Below are 27,074 nucleotides of genomic sequence, written 5' to 3'. Positions count from 1 at the left end.
GAAAGGAGAGAGGGAGGAAGGAAGGAAGGAAGGAGGGGTAAGGCCCTTACAAAATCAAAGCAAAATAGAGACAAGAAGGGGGAGAAAGTGTAGGAGAAAAAAAAAGAAAATGAGGGAACAATGAGAAACAGGATAAAAATAAGAGGAAAAGAAAGAAAAAGAAGAAAACGGATTACTATAGAACTGAAAATACTATTTTTATTAATAAAAGTGTAATATAGTAATTAGTCCAGACACCCTTCCGGACAACCTTCTGAATGAGGCTGAGGCAGAGGCTGCTGCTGCAGGAGCGGAGTGGAGGCAGCCACCGCTGTGGTGGGGGCTCAAGCCCTTTGCATAAATTTCGGAAATAACGATAAAGGGAGTGGGAAAGAAAGATAGAGGGAGTCAAATATAATATCCATGCTTTGATGTGCTTTTTCAGAAGCCCAAACTACAGGAAATAGTTCTTTAAAATAAATGGTTTGAGAGAGAGAGAGTAAGGGAGAGGGGGAGATAGAAACATAGACCTGCTGTCTCCTGCACCGCCCCTGTTGGGGATTGAGCCCATAACCCAGGCATGTGCCCTGACTGGAAATCAAACCTGTGACCTTTCGGTGCACTGTACAACACTCAACCAACTAAGCCACACCACCCAGGGCATAAATTAGTCATTCATAGTCCAGGTTTCCCAGCTATTTGGCAGCACACCTACATGCCAGTTGCCTTCATGATAAATATTACAATCATCCATTTTGAATAGTAAATGCACATATTTGCACCATTTAAGCAAAAGTATGTAATCGAATCTCTGAAGTCCTATCTTTAGTAAGCATTCTGATGGGAAATCAATTATGCTTGGTCATGATCAGGGCAAGAGCTTTTCAAACATGGAAAAGCTGACTGGGTTACTCAGTTGCAATGTTAATGCTGATCATTAATAGCTAAGATAATACAATAATTAATAAAGAACAATATAAGAATAAACTCTATTTCATGGACTCACAAGCCTACTTTTACTCACCCCTGTATATAAGTGTGTGTGTGTGTGTGTGTGTGTGTGTGTGTGTGTTAGAATATCCTGGCCTATATTTTGACACAAGCAATAGCTATAGCTTTGTATATACATGTGTGTATACATTGCCTCAGTGTCCCTGCTATGCTTCATCCCTTTAATATCACAAACCCAAGAGATGGGCACATTCCACAGCCCTCCTTGCAGTGGATGTTGCCACGTGACTACGTTTAGGCTCATAGGCTGTGAAGAAAGTAATGTAGGTGAATTCTGGGTCATCCTTAAAGGGAAGGCCATTACACTGAAATGACCTTTCCCCTTTCCCACTAGTTGAGTAGTCTTGACAATGTGAATAGGCACCTTACATCCAGAGGTAGAGACAATATCTCGAGAACTTCAGAACCACCTGGGCAGAGAGCATCCCAGAATGTCCCCCCTGTACTGAGCCACCTGTCTTCCCGAAAGGAAACATAGATCCTGTGGAAGCCACTGAATGTTTAGGGTTCTAACAGAACATGCTAGCCTATTCCTTAACAATACAACATTAGGTCTATCATTTCTTATAAAATAAAACATAAAACCATTAAATTAGCGCCTGTAAGAACAGAAAGCAACACGGGATGAGCTTGACCTATGCCTGGCCCCAGGCTAGACAGTAGAGCTGCTGTAGTTATGGAAAGATAAGCATGATTCTTGTGCTCATGGAGCTTCAACTCTGCACTAATACAGACTTTTAGGTTCAAATAATTAAATAACTCTAACTCCCTTGTTTAAAATGGAAAGCACAAATTATTATGGGAGTAAAGAATTCAGGAATAAATCTTAATTCTCTTTCACTTTCTTCGAGTTTCTGCAAAACTGTCACTTTCTCTGAGGTTTGTCTGTTACCAGTTCCCAGTTCCATTCACTCATTGGGCTTCATGCTACTGCTTACTCATCACTTTTCTAAAAAACCCCCTTTGTTTCCAATAAAATTATTTCTTTTATATGTAGTCATTTGAGTAAATATTGTATTATGGGAACCAAGTGCTTGCTCCCTAAGTAAATGAGGAAAATAAGCTTTGCAAATGCATATAAATATTGTATTTGGGTTCCAATAATAACCTTCATTTTTAGCTAGCATGTATTTCTTTATAACACATCTGAATTAGTTTTATTTTAAAATGAGATTCTGAAATGCCATTTCAAGCTTGAACAATTCCAATGGGGAGAGGGGAAAAAAAATCCAAACTGGCATTTCAGCACGTTTCTCCACACAAATACAACTGTTCAGCACATTCTAGTTTCTGCAGCTCTTTCGTGTACTCATGTGCAGAAGGAAAATTGCATCCTGCCGTAGAATTTAAAACTACCTTTCCCGAGAATTTACCTTCAAGCATAGAAACACAGTCACCACTCGGCACAGCTGCCCACTCTGCTCAGGTACTCATGTGGCCAATCACAGAAGTCCCAGACCTCTCAGCTCTGTCATAAACCCTGCATTTCCTGTGGTGCCCTTGAACCTCACAGGACCCCAAAGGTCTAACAGTGACCGCAGCTCTGGCCTGATGTGTTGTCCAGCCAGAGGGAAATGCCAGCTCCTTTATCATCGGGATCAGCTGCACCCACTTGGTCCTCAACTTACTAGGTTTCACGTTCCTGCCAGCTGCAGCAATTATTCCAACAGGCCAATGGCATCCTCCTGGAGGCACCAGGAGGCATTGCATTCTGTTACTGTGAAACCTGCCTCTTGTTCACTCTGTTCTGAGTGCATTCCCCCACGTGGTCGCTGAGTGGGGTGCAGTACCTTCCCCTGGGTGGGGGAATATGTGATGAATGCATTGCTTTCTCTCTCATCTGTCCTAAGTCAGGTGTGTGTGTTCAGCCATATTGTACTTGTAGGCTGTGGGATCCCTCTCCCCAACAGGGTAAACAGTTGTGTTCACTACACCGGCAGAGGCCTCCCCTTCAAAAATAACAGAAGCCTCAGGGACTGAGTCCCAGAGTGGATCAGGGGGAGCAGTCATAGCTCGGGGGTTCGCCCTAGCTGGTTTGGCTCAGTGGATAGAGCTTTGGCCTGTGGATTAAAGGACTGAAGGGTCCCAGGTTTGATTCAGGTCTAAGGAGACATGCTCCGGTTGTGGGCTCAACCTCCAGTAGGGGGCGTGCAGGAGGCAGCTAATCAATGATTCTCTCTCATCACTGACATTTCTCTTTCTTTCTTCCTCTCCCTTCCTCTCTGAAATCAATAAAAATGTATTAAAAAAAAAAAAAAAGCTGATGTGTTCATTTCTTGACCGTGCTTCTTCCTGCCATTCATTCACACCACCATCCAGGGCAGATGCAGGACGGACGCTTGGTATCTTGAGTGATGCCCGCTCCTCCACCCCCTGCTGATACTGCAGGGGTCCTCACTCTGGAGAGCAAACACACAGCTCTCTCTACTCTCCGGGGTCTCCCACAGCACACTGCATTTTGGACTTCCCCCGTTAGGTCCCATTGCACAGTGCATTCCTCTCTAGAGGGAAAATGCCAGAATGCTTACCTCAGCTCCATCACTAGTTGTCAGTGTAACTGTGAGCAAGTTCCCCAAAACCTGTGATTTGTTTCCTGATGTGCAAAGCAGGGATAATGATAATAGTTCCTACCTCAACTAGTTGTGACTGGGATTAAATGAGTTAGTACTTTTTTAATATATTTATTTATTTATTACAAAGAGGAAGGGAGATGAGTAGAAAGTTAGAAACATGGATGAGAGAGAAACATCAATCAGCTGCCTCCTACATTCCTACTGGGGATGTGCCCACAACCAAGGTACATGCCCTTGAACCTGGGACCCCCGAGTACACAGTCCAACGCTCTATCCACTGAGCCATATGAGTTACTATTTAAGAATACAGAGCAGTCCCAGGCGTATTCAAAGTTCGTAAGAATTAGTGAATGCTTTTAATAAGTGCAGATCCATGGCTGGAATATCAGTATCTTTTTTTTCCGATTCAGATTTTTTTCTATTTGTGTGTGCATGACACCAACGTTGGATTTGCAATTAGATTGGGAAAGTTGTAGACCACCTGTGTTGGCACTTTCCTTCTGATGGAGTTAACTTTCCAAGCTACTCAGATTCCCGTTATAAACCTGAATTGGTAACTCTGACATGTGTCCTTCTATTTTCCCATCACCTCTTGGACGTTCTTGAGACACCACTCTAATCAGTCATCTTTTGTTCCTCTTCTCACTTGTTCTCTACCACTTAATTATGTGACCTTGGTCAAATTATCTGATCTCTCTAAAACTCATTTCCCTCATCTGTAAAATGGGGATCAGGAAAACAAGCTCTGGGGGTTTCTGTGATATTCAGCACCTTGTGACACAGTCGAGTACCTACACCGTGCTGGCCCTCAGTGTGGAGAATTTAAGGGGCATTTACCTGTCTCCAGGAGTATGGTCTTACCCTTTCCTTCAAACCCCTTATCATAGGGTTTTAATAAATGCTCCCATAGAAACAAGGACAAAGGGAACAATTTTGAATTGAGGTGCTTTGACAGTGATCTGTGATTTTATTGATTGCTTATGCAAATGTGTAACACAAACACACATACTGGTACCCAGGCAGGCACAGAGTCACATGTGCACTCAAAACCGAGCAGTCTATTGAGGCACCTTTTCTCTGAGAAGAGACCATAGGGATTATCCAATGAAGAGCCCCCCGGTCCTTAGCGGATGAGGTTAAGAGAATTCTGCAGAGAGTGATGGTTTCCAAGGTCACACTGATGTCAGCGATAAGGTCACAAGCAGGAAACTGACCTTCTGAGAGCCAGTCCATTTTGTATTCCATTCACCACCTATTATATGGCCTCAAGGAGGAGAGCTGTAAAAGTCTTCCTCTTGATGTACCAATTCTTTGATGCTAATTCAGGAATTAGCTGCTAATGAACACTTATTTGGGGATTTAAAAAATTTCAGATATTGTAGTAAGCTGAATAAAAGAGAAGTATATTAAGAATATGAAAAGGTGATTTTTTTTTCCAGCTTAAAGAAAAGGTTTATATATCAAGGCTTTGAAAAACTTAATTGCAAACATTTATATTTTCAGTATATGAAATTGCCAGTAAAACCATTAATATATGATAGTTGTGATTTTTACAATGTATTATAAATTATCCAATTAGCTATTAGCATTATGCTATAATACTAGTTGAATACTTTATGTATTTCAGCAGAAATTATAAACAATTCAGAAGATAGTACCATTAGAAATTAGAGTACAAACTGCAACTTTAAAGGAATGTACTTTCTCAGTTTTTAATAAATACTTTCACCCACTAGACACCTAGTCTATACATAACAATGTCTTCTCCTGAGAATTCTGCATAGCAGATTTTGTAACTATAGGAAGCAATGAATCTTGAAATATTGTTATAAAATTCCTGTAAGTTGCTATTAAGATTTATAAAAATAATATGTGATTACATAGGAAGATTCTATTGTAGTATATATAAGTTATATGTGCTTGTATTGGAATTTTATTTGTTACCTGATCCTGATTCCAGCTTCATCCGGAAGGTCATCCTGGAAGGATGACTGGTCTAATTAGCATATTATGCTTTTATTACTTTCTTTATTATAGAAATTTCATATAGCACTAAAGCTCATGTTTGCTTTCACTCCTTTCATTCATAACTCCCCAGGCAGACCACTGACATCATTTCCCAGATGCTTACCCAAAGATTATACACAGCCTAAACCGATAATGTTGCCTTACCTGCCACAAATATTTACCTTTGCTGCCTGAACAATCAGTTTAAAATATAATTTAAAATAATAATAAGCTCAGAAATCATTCCAACATTATACAGAATTGTTTACAATCCAAAAAAACTGCAAATGAATCAGAGCTGCAATATATACATACATTTGGAAATATTTCTTGTTGACTCAATGGATGTTTTTAAAGTTTCTGCTTTGAGTTTGCAAAGGCATAGGCCCCATGTAGGAAATCATTTGATTTTAATTATGACAGGTAAGGCGAGAATTCTGCTAGTGGAGAAGAGGATAGTGCTTAGCGTAAGAAAAATTATGCTTAGCCTGAGAGAATAAATGGGGCTTTGGGGTTACCTCCGGCTGCCCCTACATGAGGGGCAGGTGTCATGGACATTTTTTGAAATCCCTCAGGAAGAAAGCAAAGAACGTGGGCAGCCAGGCAGGGGATCTGGTTTTAAGGACAGATCCACGGCCAGCAATAGCCTTCCTGTGGCGAAGACTGTCTGGCAGAGCTTTTGAAGCTGTAACACTTGACATTTGTAACACTTGAAAAATCATTTCCTTCTCAGCACTATAATTACCCTCCGCGAACTCACTATATTTAGTAAAGTCTGTTGTACACAACAGCCTTTGATGGGTGCCGCATTGGGGAATAAAGGTGTAAAGGTGTCCCTGCCTTAAGAAACGCAGGATGGAGAGAGAAAAGGCACCAGAGGAGCAGAAACCAAGAGTGAGGAATAAGAGCAGAGTCAATACCAGCAATTTGGAGCTGGGAGTCACAGGAAAACCTTTCCTACATAACAAGAGAATCCTGGAAAATATTTGGATATAATTTCTAAACTTTCTAATGTGTCAGAGACACGGAGCACAGGATATTTAGTGAATCACTCCAAGGGTTGAATGTGGAGACATTTTGGCAAATTCCACTTGAAATTATTAAGATTGTTCTATCTCTCAAGTGAGAATTATAAGGTGGATTTTGGGGGAATGAAGGCCAAGAGATAACACTTTTTCTAAATTAAGGTATTTCTGTATGTTTCAACTTTTTTCTTCTTATTTTTCTTATTTATTGTCTAAAGTTTTACATATGTCTCTGTTTTCCCCGATTGACCATCCCTCCACCCCCCAGCCACTAGTATGTTTTAACTTTTACAACAGCCTTTCTTGGTTTCAGACTCATCTCTTCTCTAAAGGGTTTCCAGATTCATCTACCACAGGCAGAATCAGTCACGTCTTTTTCTCCATGATTTTCTCAAAGGCAGGGAACATGACTAACATAGAAATAGATACATGTAAGTCACTTCACACTATTATTTCACAGATAAAATAGTTAAGAAACAAAAAGATGCAATGGTTCATGCAAGACAAGCTGCTCAAACTTGTTCCTGGAAAGGCAGCGTCAGCAGCTCCTATGAACATGTTAGAAATGCAAAATCTTGGGCCCTAGACCAGACCCAGGGGCCCTGTCACTGGGGCAGCGGCGGGGGGCATGGTGGCCCCAGACAGCCATGTTTTACCAAGCCAGTCTGGTGATTCCCATGAGCATTCAAGTTTGCGAGCTACTGCTCAAAGGTAGCATGCTAGTATGAAATAGGCAAAATCAGACCTTTGAAATGACCTAATAAGTTCATATGGAATTATAACATGCTATATATAAAAAAAGGATCCAATGTTAGAATAAATCTTTCTAATGAGTATTCATATGGAACAAATCCATTTTTATACTGTCCCAGATAATGTTACCTCTCCAGATACATAAACTGTGTCTTTATCAGAACACTTTATAAAGTGAAATGATCAATCCACAAATACTGCGTTTACTCCTTGACAAATGAGGCATCTCATTTCCATAAGCACATCACTTTTCACTACGCATCTGAAATCTTACTGAATCCAGTTATATTTTATTTATTTTTATTTTGTTAAGTCAGCATTTGTCATTCAGTCATTTGGTCTTTCAGTTGCTTAGGCTTTTATATAAATAGGTAGCATGTTACTGTACTGAATACCACAGGCAATTGTGTACCTAACGTATCTAAACACAGGAAAGGTACACTAAAAATAAAGTGTAAAAGATAAGAAATGGTACACTCATATAGGACACTCCTATGAATGAAGCAGGACTGGAAGCTGTTGCAGGTGAGTGTATGAGTACACGTGAATGTAGAGGCCTAGGATATCAATGTGTATTACTGTAGTCCTTTTTTCCATTATGCATTTAGGCTACACTTTTTTTTTAATTAGCATAGGGTTGCACTATGACATTTGAATAACTACCAGGTGAGGACCACTACGATGTTAGGATGGCTGAACCTTTCCCTATCTGTGATGTTCTGAGGGCTCTGATGCTCTAAGGGCTAGGATGTCAGCTCCATTATAATCTATGGTATCACCGTGGTATATGCAGTCCATTTTTTTTTGTTTGTTTTTTAATCCTCACCTGAGGATATGTGGTTTTCTTTTAATTGATTTTTTAGAGAGAGAGGAAGGACAGAGAGAGACAGAGACAGAGAAAAAAAATATGAGAGACAAACATCTATTTGTTGCCTCCCATACATGCCCCAACCTGGGATCCAACCTGCAACATAGGTTCGTGCCCTGACTGGGAATCCAACCTGAAACCTTTTGGGGTACAGCGTGTTCCAACCAACTGAGCCAACTGGCGGGGCTGTACCGTCCATTTTAAAAAATATATATATTTTATTGATTTTGTACAGAGAGGAAGGGAGAGAGATAGAGAGTCAGAAACATCGATGAAAGAGAGTCATCGATCAGCTGCCTCTTGTATACCCACTACTCGGGATATGCCCACGACCAAGGTACATGCCCTTGACCGGAATCGAACCTGGGACCTTTCAGTCCCCAAGCCGACGCTCTATCCATTGAGCCAAACGGGTTTTGGCTGTACCGTCCATTTTTGACAGATACATTATTATGGAGCCCTCGACGGAATGAAGATATCTGGTAGTCTACATAAACATTAAAAAACAAAAACAGAGTAATGTGATGGAAAGGGCTTGAAGGTCAGCTTTAGTCTCGATAATCAAGGAAGGTTCGCTAAAGTTTAAGAGGTAAAATTTAAACTGAGAATTCAATATTGAAAGGAGCATCAGATCAGGAAGCTCAAGGCAGAGCATTCCAGGCAGGGAGAACAGCCAGTGCCATGCCTACAGCCAGGGATTGGGCAAATCAGAGAGACAGAGAGAGCCCTGGCGAGGCCTGACAGGTAAGGGGGAGGAATGAGTGGCAGCCTCCTGCGGCAGGGGTGGGTGGGGGAGGGGGACTGGCAGGATGGAGAGCCTCATAAAGAACAGGGATTCAATTTGAAGAGCAGTAGAGTGCCATTCCAGGGTTTTACACAAGGAATGACATAACCTAAATTGTAAGCAGTTGCATCAGTTGTAACTGGAAAAGGTGCCTGAATCATGCATCTCCTCTTTTTCTCCCCCTGAGGCGCCTCCATTGGATCAGCTATTATTACCACGAGCCAAAGGTCTCCCTAGTTTCCTCCGTGTTGTTTGAGGACCCAGCAGTACTGGGTTAAATAGCCCTTAGAAGGGTTGAAAAATAGCCCAGCTGATTGAAACGGGCACTTGCTTTCTTATGCTTCTTCATCCTAGAATACGAGGATACTTGTTTTTTTTCTTGGAATGAGTTTTCACACTAAGTTAGTTTTTACTGCAAATGTTGTGCTTGGCAAAACACTAGTGTAATCCCAATATAGCATTAGAATTATACATAACTACAGCTTTGTAACTCTGTGCTATTATGCATACTGAGTTGAAGAAAAAGAAATTAGAATTCTGGTTAACAGGGGAACATGTACTTAAAAGATTGTAAGCAGAAAAAATAACGTAATATATATTCCTTGAATTTACTTTATATTTTGTTCACCAGTATAAAATTTCTCGAAAAACAGAGCAAAACAAATAACTTCAATAAATTGATTTTTATAGTTATCATAAAGGATTTAATAATTTATGTTAAATAGTGAAGACTAAATGAAGCCTGGTGGATATGCAAGATCAGATAATATTTGTCTTATTTTTTAAATACATTTTTTTTATTATTTCAAGAGAGGAAGAGATAGAAACATCAATTGTGAGAATCATTGATAGGCTACCCCTTGCACACCCCGTACTGGGGATAGAGCTTGCAACCCAAGCACCCATCCTGAGGGGAATCAAGCCATGACCTTCTGGTTCATAGGTAGATGCTCAACTCCTGGGCCACAGCAGCCAGGCTGACAATATTTTAGAATCATGACTAAGCTGGTAAATAAATTAAGTGAAGGTAAAGAAACTTGTTAAAATTGGCACAGTGCACAGCCACCTGGCTTCAGGGAGAGGGGGAAGGCAATGTCATACATCTTGCATAATAGTACTGCTCTGGTAAGATTAGTTGATAACACAAGAGAATTTTCCTTGGCTTTACCTGACAGAAACTTGATTCATCTTCCAGCAAGAGCAATTTTCCCACCATATTCAGCAATAGTAGCTTCTGAAGGGCTTTCTTATCTCATTTCTTATTCATCAATCTCCAAAAGGCATGCTAAAAAGAGCAAAATGTAAATCTCTTTATCACTAAATTAATCCAATTCTTTTCATTTGTCTTTCATAAGAGACAGCCTCATTGTCAGCTGAACGTAAGTAACAAATGCTTGTCACTTCCCAGTGCTCAGAGAGCAAGATCTAAGAGAGATCATTTCTCTTGACAAATGTGTGTTCACACAAGAAACTACCTTATTCTCTAATGATTTTCTTGTCATGCCTTTTTAAATTAAAATATACCCAGAATATGTGGAGAAAAAAATATGATGGCTACTTTATATAATTATATTTCTGATGAGGCATATCTCCTTGTTTCTTAACTTAGCATTTTTGCCAAAATGGATATAAAAAAAAATAACATTATGTTCTCATGTTTTTCATAAAGTATTCTTATTAACATAAAATTTTAATCTTTCACCTGGTATAAACCTAAATTCTACACTACAACACTTAATTGAAGAGATGTACTTTATAAAGCAAAATCAATTTTCCTAATAGACTATTTGTCTTACCCTATATATTATAAAAATTTGTCATGTAAAGTTTTTTCCTAAGTGAACTTCTGTAAAAAAAAAAAAAAGTTTTAGATGTGTGGCAAAAATATATGTGTTCCAAATATACAAAATTTTATTTCAAAGCAGTTTAAAATGTTTTGTGTAAAGAATTTTTAACATCTAATAGTATTAAAACTAACATTTAATAAACAGAAAAGTTTGCATTTTTCATTGTTTTTATAATAAAGCTATACTAGTACATTAGAGTTGTATCAGTCCCCAACATACTTTAAACTTTCTCTGCTTGTTATTTAAATATTTCTGTTTTAAATATCAGTCATATATAATGGTTCTTAAAGAATCTATAAAGTTATGAAGAGGGTTTAAGAATTTCAGGTGTCTTTAAAACAATTACCCAATGCAGCTAAAGAGAATAAATTTAACAGAGTAAGAATATAGGTAAATATAAGACAAAGCAAAACATAAAAATCAACCCACCAATGAGGCTAATCAGATTTTTATACCATCAAGTTCCATACATTTGCCATAATCTGACCACAAATATCCCACTATTTAACAGACAAGGAGGAAGATCTAATATGTTACATTTTTCAAGCTTTCCTTAAGATAAACACCAGTTGTTCCTGATATTAATACCAGAAAAAAAATGTCTCCTAAGATTCTAAAAATGAAGCCCTGCATGATGGTGTGAACAGTTTTAGGGCTCCATTTTACCTCTGAGAGTCTCTGTAGGTAAATAGGCGGCATGAAACATAAGTGCAATTCCAACAAAAATTCCTTTAAAAGTAACCATTTGATGCAACAGCATCCAGGCAATTCTTTCAACTGTTATTTCTCTTCCATACCTGCTGAGAAACAGAATATAGCAGTGAGTTTGATTCTGTATTCACTTGTGGGCTCTTACTGGTGTAGCTCTTCTCCTGTTAGTAGTTAAGTGCAAATGAGGGGCGGGGGGGAAATAAGCTATCTAATGAGAATGAAGAATGGATGAAACCCCCCCCCCCAAAACACACACACACACACACACACACACACACACACACACACATACACACACACAAAAACTATCTAATGAGAATGAAGACTGAGGAGCCCAACAAGGGCGATATTCTGAATAATATCCCAGCTCCTCTGAGAGGGAAGTTGGGTTAATGAATACTTTGCAGGGTTAAGGGTCTCTTTCAAAATGATTCTGAATGCACTCTTACAGAAAACTGGAGCATTAAGAAGTTTGTACTCTGTTGATTTTAGGAAACAGCATCTTTAATAATAATATTAAAATACAATCATCTTACCTAATAATAGAGAAACATGTAAACTGACCATACCTCCGATAAACCCACAGCCAATCAGATTGAGTATGCAAATTAATCTAACAAAGATGGCGGTTAATTTGTATACAGACCTAGGTCCTGGAAGCTCCTCATCACCCAGGTCACTCCCAGCCAGCCATTGGAGGGAAGGTGGGGTCCTTCCCAAGCCTAAAGCCTGGGGCAAAGGCTTTAGGCTTGGGAAGGGACCAGGCCTGCAACCAAACACAGACCATCTGGAAGTCAGCACTGGGTTGCCCAGCTGTAGCCTGGTGACCCAGCACTGACTGCCCAGGTGGCTGAGACCCAGAAAGTGAGTCAGGGTCTGATCTGCAGCCTCAGTGGAAGCTGTTGATCAGTACTTGCCTCTCTCTTTCTCTCCCTCTTTCTTTCTGATCTTCACCAGCAGCCAGGCGTTTCTTTCTCTCCAGCCTCCCCAGGTCTGCTGTTAAGCCCTGCCTCTTTGCTCATGCCCAGAGATAGGCCTGGAGATGCTGAATGGAATAGGAACTGACCAATCAGAACCAAAAGTGGGTGCTGTGGGAAACCAATGGCTGTCTAGGAGGCAGAGATTTTGATACTGACTGGCATAGAAACTGACCAATCAGAACCAAATCTGGGTGTTGTAGGGAGCCAATGGCTGCCTTGGAGGCAAAGCTTTTGATACTGGCATAGGAACCGACCAATCAGAACCAGATTGGTCAGCAGAAGAGGGGAGTTGGGGGCAACATCTAGTCTGCAGGAGAGGGCAGTTGGGGGTGATCAGGCAGGCAGGCAAAGGCAGTTAGGAGCAAGCAGGCAGTTGAGAAGTTAGGAGCCAGTGGTCCCAGATTGTGAAAGGGATGTCTGGGATCAGGCCGAATATGGCAGCCAGACATCCTGAAAGGGGTCCCCAATTGGACAGGGTGCAGGCTGAATTGAGAGAACGCCCCCTCTGTGCACAAATTTTGTGCACCAGGCCTCTAGTCTATATATGTAAAAGCCTAAGTGACCATTACAGAGAAGGACCATAATTACTGGAATGACCATTCACTATAATGTACACTGAGCAGGCAGGAAAACAAGCACTTAGGGGTGAACAGGCATGTAGGCAAGTGGTTGGGGGCGAGCAGTCCCTGATTGTGAGAGGGATGCCCAACTGCCATATGTATAACTGCAGCTATTGGACATAAACCAGCAGTAGGACATCCATAGAGGGGTCCCAGATTGCGAGAGGGTGCAGGACAGGCTGAAGGCCCCCCTCCCCCATGCATGAATTTTGTGCACCAGGCCTCTAATTATCATTGTAATGAGCATTTAGTAAATACCTACTGAATGTTACTACCAGGGTTCTAAACACTTGAAGGGGACTGATTCATGGGTTGAAAAATTATCATTCAATTTTATAGGTAAGAAATGATAATAAAAAATTACCCTTAGATCATGTGGTTAGTGGAACCAACAATTGAAGTCAGGATTTTTTGCTCCAATGTCTAGAATTTTCATTGCTAGCATGAATCACAGGGGGTTAGAATGAAGTGTTCTTTGTAACAATTTGAATATTTTATAGCATTTTGTTTTACTTTTTTAAAAAAGACTTCAAACATTGTTTCCCTTTGGGGGAAAAAAAAAAGTGTAACTTGGAATTATTTTTATATGTCTGAACAAAACTGCTATATGCTGGAATGTAGACTATTTTGACAAATGTATCGTATATTGTTGGCAAACCTGTTTGCTAAGCAAACAGAACTCTTCTTCAAGTTCAGAAGAAAGTGACTTTGTCTATATACTTATGAAATTATACAAGAAAGTATATTATTAATTGTTTATATATGCACATATAGAATTAAAATTCAAAGAAAAGACTAGCAGATAGAATTTTTCAGAGGAAGAATGATATAAATGAAAGTTGGCAATATACCCATACAAATCTGAATGGAATATCTAAACATGCTAGGCCAATGCCAAAGTACAATGCACTTAGCTGCAATGGGTTGGCTAGTGGCCCCCCAAAAGATATATCTACCTGGAACCCGTGAATGTGACCTTATTTGAAAAGAGTCTTTGTAGCAGCAATCAAGTTAAGTACTTTGGATTATCCCTATAGAACTTCAATCCAATAGCATAGTGTCCTCACAAGATGAGAAGACACCGCCAGGAAGAACAGATAATATCAGAGATTTGGATTGTGTGGCACCAAGACAAGGAATGTATGGAACCACCAGAAACTAGAAGAGGCAAGATAGAAGAATCTTTTAGATTCCACCGAGGGAATAGAAGGCTTGCTGGACTTTGATTTAGAATTTATGCTTTCTAGAACTGTGAGAGAATGAACTTCTGCTGTTTTAAGCGACCAAGTTTATGGTAATTTGTTAATGAAATCCTAGGAAACTAATTCATTGTCTATAATGATCCTTAATTTTGTTCCCCAAATATTAGAGCCATTTGGTAAGTTCTGCCAGGCGAATTGTGAGCAAAAGTCTTGATCAGCAATGTCCAAGAGGGACTAGCTCAAAGGGAAGACTGCTCAGGCTAGAGCCCCAGCAAACCAATGGTAGACATCTAGTGTGAATGAGAAATAAATATTTGCTCTTTGGTGCCACTGAGATCTTGAGATGAGGTTCTGCATTGCTCACCTGCCTTACAGATTCAGTTTCCATTATATGTACATTGAAATCTTATAAACTAGAGGCCCAGTGCATGAAATTCATGCAATTTTGGTGCTTAGCCATCAGTCAGACATCCTTAGCGCTGCTGTGGAGGTAGGAAAGGTTCCCACCATCGCCGCTGCACTTTTCAGGCGTGAGCAAACTCAGGGCCTCTGGCTGAGTGGCGCTCCCCCTGTGGGAGTGCACTGATCACCACGGGAGCAGCTCCTACATTGAGCATCTGCCTCCTGGTGGTCAGTGAGCATCATAGCAACCAGTCATTTCATTGATCAGTTGATTTGCATATTAGCCTTTTGTTATATAGATGTCTGTATTTGTCTGATCTTTGGTTCATTATAAACCACATAAAAGTTTAGAAAAATTCCTATACTTATAGTTTTTAAAATATGATCTATGGCAACTTTACAGAAAATAAAATTGCATATATATTTCAAAGTTCATGACCACAATAGGGTTCTGTGAATTCCCACAGGACGCAAACTCTGCTTTAACATCAGGCTTTCACATTAATTTCTCTAAGCCTATTTTACTACAGAACCTTCTTGCCAAAGCCACTCAGAAACACCCACAGAGCACACTGATGGGCAGAATATCAATGTCTGTTATTAACAATGACCTCTGGCAGGGAAATAAGGAATACAGTTGGGGGAACACACAGAGAATCTTTAAATGCACCAGCTTCCCGGAATATTAGCCACAGAAAAGAATGAGTTCTTACCATTTGTGACAACAGGGATGGACTTAGAGGGTGTTATGCTAGGGAAATAAGTCAGACATACAAAGACAAATATATGATTTCCCTTATAGGTGGAATCCAAACAAATAAATAAATGACTAAACAAAACAAACAGGCTCGTAGATAGAGAACAAACTGATGGCTGCCAGATTGGAGAGGGGTGGGGAGCTGGGTGAAAAGGGTGAAGGGATTAAAAAGTGCAAATGGGCAGTTACAAAATAGTCATAGGGATGTAAAGTATAACATAGGGAATATAACCAATGTTATTCTAATAACTATGTATGGCATCACGGGGGTAATGGACTTATTGGGGGATCACTTTGCAAGTGTTATAAAAGTGTACCCACTATGCTGTACACCCAAAATGAAAATAATATTGAATGTCAACTGTAATTGAAAAGTTTATTTAAATGTACCACTATTTCTTATGATGAGAGTTGTACATACATATGTTCCTATTACTATGTTTTAAACTGGATATATCAACTACATACACCCTTTGAATACGTGGCATATGTTACAATTTTAAAGTTTTAAGTAAACACATTAGCAGAATTAGGGAAATCTCAAACACAAAACAGACATTCACAAGGAAGAAGACATGATGGTATGTTGAGAATATTTCCTAAATAATCTAATGAGAGTGAAAATAATTTTTAACTTATAAGTGATACTAATCAGCAGTATTTTATAATTTAAATTAATAATGTGTTAGATGTGTCAATAATTCCAAAAGATCCAAAGCGTGGTGGAATGATTATAAGTGAAGTGGACTCTGAGTACATTTTTAATTTTTAAATAACTTACAGAGGATGCTTAATTTGTAATTTTTAGAGTGTGTGAACGAACTTCTACGATTATTCAGAAAGTGTGATAAGCAGTCTTTTTAGAAAGGGCTGTGGTTTTCACATGGAAGCCACTACATCTGTAGATGTAAAATTTTGCTGAGGCAAGAACTGTTAGCTCCATGACCTCAGGACATGTCATTTTTGGCAGGTGAAAGTTGAGCTGAGGTCACATAAGGTATACATAATTTAATAAAATATATCATACCATTTCTTCATTGTTAAACTTATTATTTTAAATACTCCATTCAGGCAGCTATTTCACTGGTATCTTTATAATACTATTTCATCTTTATTTGGTTTTGAGTATGCCCTTGCTTTATCAATATGCATGTGAATCTGTTTGTCCTATATAATAAAAGCTTAATATGCAAATTTTCTCCTAGACAGGGAGTTTTACTGGGAATTCTATAGCTTGCTATGATGTGCACTGACCAGAAGGTGTCCAGAACATGGTGGGTGTTGGCAATGCGGCTCTGGCAGCAGGTGGCAGTGGAGGCACTGGCAGCTGGACTGAAGTGGGATGGCAGAGCAGGTTGAATGGGTGGCTCCAGGCCAAGGCAGGTGTGAATGGGGCCTGATCACTCCACTGATTGCCCTGCAGATGCTGATCAGCAGCAGGGTTGCTGCTCAGCTCCCAGGCACTCAAGGAGCCTTGAAGGGGCCCAATCTCTCAGGCTGAGGGGGATGCATGGGGGCTTAGGGGCCCAGGTGCTTCCAAGGGCCCTGAGGTCATCTGGGACCTGCTGTTCCATGCCAGACACTCATGCTTCGATCACTGGCCAGGTCCAGGGCTGCACCTGTGCACAAATTTCTACACCAGGCCTCTAAAGAGGTAATATGCAAATTGACCCTTATTCCCTCACACAAGATGGCCACCCCCATGTGGTAAAAGATGGCCACTACAAGATGGCCAGCAGGGCAGGGTAGTTGTGGGCAATCAGGCCTGCAGGGGAGGGCAGTTGGGGTGACTGGGCTGGCATTGGAGGGCAGTTGAGGGCAATTGGGCTGGCAGGGGAACAGTTAGGCATTGATCAGGCAGGCAAGCAGTGAGCATCTACTCTGGCAGGGGAGTGGTTAGGAGGTGATCAGGCAGGCAAGCAGTTGGAAGCCATCAATCCCAGATTGTGAGAGGAATGTCTGACTGCCAGCAGTGGGACATCCCCCAAGGGGTCCTGGATTGGAAAGGATGCAGCCTGGGCTAAGGAACACCCCCCGACACACACACACACACACACACACACACACACACCACACACCACCACCACCACCACCACCAGTGCACAAATTTTGTGCACCAGGCCTCTAGTTTGAATGAAAAAAAATGACATACATTTTTTTTATTTAACCTGCATATAAATTCATAAATTCTTTAGCAGAGCCCATGTAATCCACTTCAAATTTCTCATCCACCCATGTTTTTCAAAATGCCCAGCTCCAAAAATATCAGGAAAAAAACATCTCAAAGCACTGTGTAGTCCTTAACTGTATGTATGCTCTTCATGTGCATCTGGTTCCTCTCCAAGGAGAAAGGAGATTCTAGGGTTGTGAAGCCGTGCATGCCTGTGTGCTCAATGGTCAGAACTCACTTGGGTGGGGGTGGTGTCTCATTTCAACCTCAGCTTTCCCTGTGGAGGACGTGGTGTAGTCTCTCAAAAACTCATGACTGTATAGCTTAGTAAAATCATTATGAAACTTTGGCATTGTCTTGCCTGCTTCACCAAACTTCGTGCAAGAAATATGCACCAACATGAATAAAACAGAATCATAATCCAAAGTTCTATGAATGCTATAACTTTCAAAACAATAAAATGTAGGTTGCATTTGCAAATATTTTGGAAGAGTTAATACATACACAGCATGTTACAATTGATGCAATTTGTAGTTTTTAACAAAGCTTTATTTTCCACAAATGATATTTTTTGTTCAATTACCAGCATTAGGTTATAAAGGACAGAAAAGCATTTTTAGTGAAAAGTGTTCTCTACAGGGTGCTCTTTTTCTAATATTGAACACTTTTGTAATATAAAATCTGCTCGTGATATTATCACCATGAAAGAAAATGTGAAATGCTGAAGAATGCAGTTCTCATTTTCAATGATTGCTTCAGCAAGTTTGCTGCACACGTTATCTTCCTCACAACTTAAAGGACAAAGAGAAGTGTAACTCTCAAACAAATCACATTTACTCACATGACCTTCTCAAAGTCAAATAGCGAGCACCTACTCTGTGCAAAGAACTTGAATAACAAAGTTTAAAGTCTCCCCACAATAATCAGGAGTAAGGCAAGAATTACCCCTCCTTTTCCATTGTCACTTAACATTGTGTTGGAGATCTCAGTCAAATGGAATTAGACAAGAATATCAAGGTGTAAGAATTGACAAAAAAAAAAATAAAAGTAAAACTAAAAATGTTTTCCCTGGTTGGTGTGACACAATGGTTGAGCACCAATCTATGAACCAAGTCACACAGTTTGATTCTTGGTCAGGGCACATACCTGGGTTCAGTCCCCAATAGGGGGTGTGCAGGAGGCAGCTGATAAATTATTCTTTCTCATCTTTGATGTTTCTATCTCTCTCTTTCTCTCCCTTCTTCTCTAAAATCAATAAAAATACTTTTTTTTAAAAAAGTAAATTTTTTTATTTTGGGGTATTAATTCTTACAACAATCAATGATAAGTCAAAAAAATAGAACTAGCAAAATACAAAATTAATATTGAAAATAAATAGCTTTTGGAGAGAACCAAGATGGCAGTATAGTTAAATTCCTAACACCTGTACTTGCTGCCTCCCACAACCATATCAATATTACAACTAAAATACATAACAACTATCATCCAGAACCATGGAAAGCTGGCTGAGTGGAAGTACTACAACCAGAGAGGTTAAGAAGAAAGCTACTTGAGACTGGTAGGAGGTACAGCGGTGTATGTCACTTTTTTAATCGGGAGGGAGAAGCAAGCCTGTTTGCTCTGAGCTCCAGTGCCAGGCAAGACTCAGAGGAACCCAGACATATAAGGGGAGACACATAAGGGGAGAAACTGGACTGTTTGGTATTGGGGCAGAAACACAGGGGCAGCCTTTTTTCCAGATGAAGATGTTCACAACTGTCATTGTTCCTGTGCTGGGACCTCCCTGGTGGAGAGGCTGACTGGAAGCCATTGCTCTGCCCTGGTGATTCCCTGAGAACCTGCCCTACCCAATTTATAACACATCCCCCCCTTACACACACACACACACACACACACACACACACCGCCAAACTTTGTGCAGTGGCTTTTGCATATGAATGGCCTGTCCTTTCTGAACTTAAAACCTGTCAAACAAGCCACAGCTGGATCAGGAAGCCCCAAAGCTATCAAAAGAAGGCCCAAGGCCACACCAGCACCAGTCTGTCTTGCTTCACAGCAGGGCCTCATCTGGCACTTCTAAACCTCATACAAAGAGGAGGAATCCTCAGATATCTCTGTAGCTCCCACTGGGTGGCCCCAGGTAGTGGCTGACTTTGCACCTCCTTGGAGATCCAAGAGCCAGTGTAACCAGTGGTCAGTGTGAGACCAATCCACATTACAACTCTTCACATCCATAAGTGATACACTCAAGGGTCAGACTTAATTAGCACCAAAGCCCCACTAAAGCTAGTTCTGCCCCATAAGGGTATCTTCTGTACAGCAGTTCTTCCATTGTAGACATAGCTGGTCCTCTCAGCCAATTGGCCTGGAGGTCAATTCCTCTCAGTAATACCAACACCAATGAAGGCTCAACTACAACAAGACTGTGCACACAGCCCATAAATGGGTGCACCAAGAGTGTTCACCTCAGGTGACTTGGGAGGCTGAGTCACTGGGACCTATAGGACACCTAATACAAAAGGCCACTCTGTCAACTCAAGGAGACTTAGCAGCTACCCAATACATAGAAACAAACACAGGGAAGTAGTCAAAATACAAAGACAAAGAAACATATCACAAATGAAAGAAATGGAAGAAAGCAAACTACTGGATATAAACTTTAAAACCACTTACTCAAGAATCTTCTAGAAACTTCCGAGGAACTCAGTGAGACCTTCAAGGATCTTAGTGAGAATACCAGAAAATGGAAAAAGACCAGTCAGAAATTAATCATACACTGACTGAAATAAAGAATAATATACATAGATTCAACAGTCAAAGATTTGAAATACAAAGAAGCAAAAAAACACACAACTGGAGGAGCAAAAAGAAAAAATAATCCAAAAAGTGAAGATTTTTTGGGGAAAATATCAAGTGTACCAACATTCAAATTATAGGGGTGCCAAAAGAAGAGAGAGAGCAAGATATTGAAAGCCTATTTAAAAAAATAATGACAGAAAACTTCCCCTACCTGGTAAAAAAAAGTAGACTCACAAGTCCAGGAAGCCCAGAGAACCCCAAACAAGAGGAATCCAAAGAGGACCATATCAAGACACATCATAATTAAAATGCCAAGGAGAAAAGAAAAAAAGAGAATCTTAAAAGCAGCAAGAGAAAAACAGTTACCTACAAGGGAGTACCCATATGACTGTTAGCTGATTTCTCAAAGGAAACTATGGAGGCCAGAAGGGAGTGGCAAGAAATATTCAAAGTGATGAATAGCAAGAACCTACAACCAAGATTACTTTATCCAGCAAAGCTATCATTTAGAATTGAAGGTTTGATAAAGAACTTTACAGACATGAAAAGCTAAAGGACTTCATCACAACCAAACCAGTATTATATGAAAGGCTAAAGGGTATTCGTTAAGAAGAGAAAGAAGAAAAAAAAAAGATAAAAAAATTATGAACAACAAAGTAACAGCAATACATATCTATCAACAAGTTAATCTAAAAATAAAATAAAAAAATCTGATGAACAGAATAAACTGGTAAATGGAATAGAATCAGGGGCATGGAAGTGGAGCAGACTGAATTCTCAAGGGAAGGGGGTTGGGGAGGGTGCAGGAAGAAATTGGACAATGATTTCACATGCATGTATGCAGTACCCATGGACACAGTGGTGTGATGGGGTGGGAACTGGGTGGAGCGGAGTTATGGGCGAGGGGGGGGGAGAGGGGGACATCCATAATAATTTGAACAATAAGGATTAAAAAATAGCTTTTATTTTTTAACAATTTAGGAGCTATAATGGGGGAACAATTTAGGAGCTATAATGGGGGAACAAGCTGTATACAGTGGCTTAATAAAGATAAAATATCTAGATAAATTTAATGAGAACTATTTAAAACATATATGAGGCAATTATTAAAAAATCAAAAAGGCATTAAAGTGTACATGAACAAAGAGGAAATATCCCTGTTCCTTGGGGGATCTCTCCTGCAGTTATAGTCACCTGATGGCCTCACTCAGATGTCTGGCTATTGGTTGCAGCATTTTTTTTCTTCTCATATTCTATCTTTTTCTAGTAAAATAGACTGGGCTTCTTCACGCAATTGTTTATACACTCAAAGAGGAGACGGCAGGTTCTTCAACATCTTTTGTTGCCTAAGTTTTGGAATTCACATATGTAATTCCTACCATGTTCTATAGGTCAAAGCCCAAATTTAGTAGGTGGGATAATAGACTCTATCTCTTGAAAGGAGTAGCCACAAAATGCTGTGGCTATGTTTTCAATCTCTATTCGAGCTTGAATAGGTGTAAATACTCAGAGATTGTTGCTGGTGTGAAAAGTTTGATAAATTTCAAAGAGAGTTTGATAATACCTATCAATTAAAAATGCACTTATCTTCCAAACTAGTAATCACACTTATATGTATGTGTGATTGATTACTAAGAAAACCTGGCATATGTATACAGGAAAAGAAGTATAAGGATGCAGAAAAGAGAACTGAAATCAATTTAATGTATATGATTTTGGTACATAAGAATAGATTCATAAATGGGACATGGTATGATAGTTAACATGAATGAACTAGAGTTTTATGTGCCAATATGTATTAATTTTAAAATGATAATATCAATGAAAAAGCAAGTTACAAAAGGTATATGATAAATATAAATTAAGAATATTAAACTATGTATTGTTATAACTATGTAATTAGAATATTGAAAAAAAAATTAGGAAAGATCAAATCAGCCTTAGGATTGTGTTCATCTCTGGGAATGAGTGAATAAGAATGAAGTACCTGTTTCAACTGTACCTGTAACATTTGTTTATATATGTATTTGTGCACCAGTGGAGGCCCTTGGCCTGGCAGGTGATCAGGGCAAGGGGCTGCAGGCAGTTTGCAGGCCAGCCATGCCCAATTAGGGTGGGGGTGGAGCTGGCCTGGGTGAGAGGCCACACCCCCAAGTGGGGTAAAGGGTCCCTCCTGGGAGGCAGGGTCAGCCTTGGCAAGGGACACAGTGGTTCTGATCTCTGATCATTCTGGTCATTTGGCTGTTTTGATAGCTGAACTTTTATTACATAGGATTAGTATCATGGGTGTCTCTGAGAAAGGAAATCAGAGAGGTAAGGGATATATAGAGTAAGGACCACTTGTCACTTTGTACTCTTTTATACTCTTTTAATTTTTATAACATGATCATGTCTACATTTAAAATATATTATTTCTCTGCAATGGTAATGCCTTGCTTGAAAATGTGAGATAAATCACACAACCTCTTGGCCGATCTTTAGTTTGAATGACTTGGGTAATCCTCATTATATATTCTTGGAGAGACCTCTGTCTGTCACCCACACTCGATGAAAAACTTACAGTTGATTCCCCATTCCATTTATGGAACATTTTTATTGACCTTCTCCGGGGCTGCTGGAAATTTTCTATTTTTATAAGCCTCTGACAAGGCCATATTCATTCTGCCCTTTCTCTCTCACTGTCACTTAAAGGTCATGCTGTGTCAAACCCATGCTCATTTGTTTTACCATATGCTACTTACCATACAAGCCTGAAAAGCCTGAATGAAGCCCAGGACATAAAATGACAGTTAGAAACTTAGAGAGAAAAAATTGACACGATTTCCATGAAAATTATTTTTAAATATATATTCAATTTAGTGTCAAATTAAAAAATGAAAAAATTGTTTCTTAAAGAGGAATGTGCCAGGAATGTAATGTAGTTTTGTATTGAAGTCTCTAATGCTGATTTACTACCACACTGACTGTAAAGATTGAACAACTATGTAGGTCCTCGCTCAGAGAGTTAGGGAAAACCAAGGGAGGGTGGTTCCCACGTAATGTGTCTCTCTCATGTTGATGTTTCTCCTCTCTCTCTCTCTCTCTCTCTCTCTTTCTCTCTCTCTCTCTCTTCCACACCCTCCCTTCCACTCTAAAAATCAATGGAAAAGTATCATCCGGTGAGGATTAGCAAAATAATAATTGTAATAATGAGAACTGTTATAAGATTCACTTATCAACTACATATTGAACCCAGGAGGTGGGGAGTATTGGAGATAATTTTATGTTCAAAAGGCATAATTAAATGGCAAGCAGCGGTTTCCTTACTATTCTATTCTGGGAATCTGGGGATTTTACATGAGTTACATTTTAAAAAGTAAGTGGCATAGGAATATTTTAAAACTTCCTAGTGATAACGAAAGAAAACAGCTATTGACAAGTGCGGACAAGCACCCACCATATGGATTCTAACATTTTAATTATTTTGGTCTTTTTTCTTTTTAAAGCAACTCTTAGTGGTAATAATTTTTCAACTAATTAAAGACCAGCTGCTACTTAGCAAGCTAGACACCCAATTAGGAATCTGAAACCTGCTAAACAACCTTTACTGCCAGCCAGCTAGCTGAATCCCTCCTGTCATTGGCATGGGATTGATTATTTCTTGTTTTGTTAAATGCATGTTGTTGTCACACAAACTGGATCTCCAGAATGTTTTTATTTCAGAAGATCTGAACAATCTGACACCCGGTTCAATCTCATTTTTTTTTGGATGAGGCTGAGATCTATAACAAGGTCCTTCATCTATCTTTGTAAATATAATTATGAAATAGCTGTGGAGAATTACTTTTTGCAAGAAAAAGAAAACATGAAATGCAGAAAGTAATCACACACAACAGCTCAATATCACTTAGTGTCTGACAATGAGATAGTGGTATTCTAGAAAATGGTTTTTATATACCCCAGAAAAGATAATTATACTTCCACGTATAACAAAAAAAGCTTGGTTTTAAATGTTAATGGCTGTTTTTGCCTAAGAATATCTTAAATAATGGACGCTGGGACTAGGAAACATTTTAGAGAAATGAACTCGCAAAATGCAGTTTTATTGTGTGAACCTCTCTGAGAGCTCAAAACAGTTTATGTCACAAAACAAATTAAATCTCCCAAACAGCAAGAGGAAATAACACATTTAGCATCGATGCTATTGAAAATTTAAAAATGAAATATAATACTCAAACAAATTGTTCCTCACCATTATAAATAATTGTTGCTGTTCAAAACAGAGTAAAAAAAATCAAACTGAAACTCAGAGCCAATTGATCATGCATGACAAATGGACACTTTCTGTGATTCATAAAGAGAAATTCAAAAGATTCTCTAAGATGAGTTTGTCCAATGCCTGGTGAATCTTTAGCTGTCAGACACCTTAGAGATTGGCAGAGGGGCAGTCTGAGTCACATTTTTAGTTGTGTTGAGCAATTTTAAAAAAGAATGTATTTTATTGATTTTTTTTTTTTTACAGAGAAGAAGAGGGATAGAGAGAAACATTGATGAGAGAGAAACATGATCAGCTGCCTCCTGCACATCCCAGGTACATGCCCTTGACCGGAATCGAACCTGGGACCTTTCAGTCCACAGGCAGACGCTCTATCCACTGAGCTAAACTGGTTTCAGCAAGAGTCCTATTTCATAGCTTTAAGCACTGTGGGTGCAGAGTAAGCACTGTTTATGGGCTGTTACTACACCAACTGAGAAGGACAGTGCGTGCAACCAGAGGTCTGGGGGCTCTAGCACATGGTGAGGACATCCACTGGGTGTCAGGAGACAGGAAGTGCTACAGCGCCCAGCAGGGGCCTGGCTCTGACTGCAAGCCTGGAGTGGGTTTGGAAAAGACAGCAGGAGCCTTGGCTACCCAGAGCATATTGTGACTCCTGCTTGGGTGCAGAGTGTAAGCAGTGCTAGGAAGTGAATTATGGCTGACTTTTCAGCAGGATGCCTCCCGGGACAGATGCTGTGGCCCGAAGGCACTTCCTTAACTTGAGAATGTATCTGCTCAATGCTGACTATGACGTATGGAATAAATGGAAATTGTCTTTGTCAGGTGTGCCAGCAGGGAAAGCAATGGTAACGGGAAGTCAACTTTTATTCCACAGTTCTTCATGTCTCTTTAATGCTGTCAGAGCAATTTCTAGAAGGCAGGTCAGCTCCTGTCACAATTATACTTCCACTCTCTAATGACTTTTCACGGCCTGCAAGATCACAACCGGGGTCTTTAGCATGGCAGACTAATCGAGTCCTCCGTGAAGTGGCCCTTGCCAACTTCTTTGCCATTTCTTGTCTGACTCAGATTTCCTCAGATTATAATATGTCACCTTTTCGACATTTACAATTTGTTAGGTGCCCTTCTACGTAAACGAAATTCTGGGCTCAGCCTTCAAAACTCAGCTAAAGAAATTAATTCCTTGTAATCTCTGACTCTTGAAATCAGAGTTGCCTGTTCTCTCTTTTTCTGACCAACACTAGACTTACAGAAAAACTAGTCACAATAGTAGCTACCACCACCACCACAACAGCAATAATAATTGCCATGCATCATCAGTTACTACGGTATGTATTTGGCAAGGTCATATACCACACTGAGCCATATTGGCTGGGCCCCTTTTATTCTTTTTTAACTTATAAGTTTGTACTTTCTGCATTTTGTTTGTTTTAGATTATCTAGTATTAGTCTATTTTGGTCTTTTGTTCCAGAGAACCAGTCTTTAATTTATTAATCTAATTTTGTCCTGTTTTCTCTCCTACTAATCTTGTTGTTTTTCTTAAATCCTTACTTTTTTTTTTTTTTTTTTTTTTTTTTTACTTATTGGCTTTTATAATAAGTTTGAATTTATTTCATGCTTTATCTCCTTGATTATTTTCATTTTTATTTTTTCAATATTTTACAATATTAATTTTATTTCCCCCCTATGGTTGTCTACCAGATTTCCCACCAGGTAGAAGGGTTCTTTTTTTATTATAATTAATTCTAGTGTCATTGTATTGTGATCAAATAATATTTTTGCATCATTTTTACTTTAAGGAACTTGAAGAGGTATTCTTCACTACTTAATATATATTTGTGAAAATTAAATGAGTGCTTGAGAATAAAGTATATTCAGTATTATAAGCACATAAAATTTCATGTTAACCCATGCTAACACATTATTTTAAATTTATTGATTTTTAGAGAGGGAAAAAGAGGGCGGGAAGGAGGATGGAAGAAGGGGGAGACCGAGAGGATGTTCCCATTTCCCATCCTTTTCCCACCTTCACCTCGCCCCAGCCCCCAGTTGCACCACAATGTTGCCTATGTCTATGTTATAAATATACCCATGGTTTTAGACTAATCCTTTAGCCTTCTTTCACACAGGCCCTCCCTTCCCCCTTCAGCCCTGTGAGAGCTGTCAGTTAGTTCCATGTATTCAGGCCTGTGTTTCTATTTTGTTCATGAGTGTATTTTGTTCATTAGATTCCACATATAAGTGAGATCCTATAGTATCTGTCTTTCAACAAAGGAGGCAAGGGCATACCATAGAATAAAGACAGTCTCCTCAATAAATGGTTTTGG

This window comes from Pipistrellus hanaki (assembly GCF_964339955.1).
Source record: "Pipistrellus hanaki genome assembly, chromosome: 1".
NCBI lineage: Eukaryota > Metazoa > Chordata > Mammalia > Chiroptera > Vespertilionidae > Pipistrellus > Pipistrellus hanaki.
This window is presented reverse-complemented; position numbering follows the sequence as displayed.